Raw genomic sequence first — 576 nt, 5'->3', positions numbered from 1 at the left:
TTCATATTAAATAATCTTCACAAAATAATTGTTGAGGGCAACACAGTAGTTCATCATACGGGTGAACCATGAGTTATTTAACCCTTTCCTTACAGACTTTATTTTAGCTATTCTGCCATTTCTCTAGTGAATCTTATCATTTGCTATTTCTTTTTTAGCCATTATAAATGGCGCCAATTTGGTACGTGATAAATTTTTCAGAATTAGAATCTTTTACTGGGCAGAGGTAGTTGGACACTGGTGCCCACTTTGGCAGCACATCTACTAAAATTGGAACAGTACACAGATAAGCATGGCTCTTGTGCAAGGATGACATGCACATTCGTTAAACGTTCTATATATTTGGATGTCAGCTAGATGGTGATCATTTCACATTTTATACAAACGTCAAGTCACCATGTGTTGTAGCTGAAACTCATGTAATGTTGTGTGTCAATTATACCTTAATTTAAAAAAGTAATGGACACTTTTAGAGCCCTTGGTAGATGTTGCCCAATGGCCGTCTAGGTTTGAACCCCTTCGGATGCCTTTTAGCAAATGATTGGATTTCCTATTTCACTGTCTCCTCCCCAATAC

At 37.2% G+C, this 576-nt stretch overlaps 1 non-coding gene across 1 annotated transcript; it reads left to right on the top strand.

Annotated features, from left to right (window-relative positions):
• Positions 1-240: 240 nt before the first annotated feature.
• LOC113612829 (U6 spliceosomal RNA) lies at positions 241-344 on the top strand. Its single transcript, XR_003429984.1, has one exon. It is a non-coding gene; the product is annotated as a U6 spliceosomal RNA (small nuclear RNA).
• Positions 345-576: the final 232 nt, after the last annotated feature.

The sequence above is a fragment of the Aethalodelphis obliquidens genome, unplaced genomic scaffold (genome assembly GCF_003676395.1).
Source record: "Aethalodelphis obliquidens isolate GAN/ISIS:26980383/991018 unplaced genomic scaffold, ASM367639v1 scaffold82, whole genome shotgun sequence".
NCBI lineage: Eukaryota > Metazoa > Chordata > Mammalia > Artiodactyla > Delphinidae > Aethalodelphis > Aethalodelphis obliquidens.
This window is presented reverse-complemented; position numbering and strand designations above follow the sequence as displayed.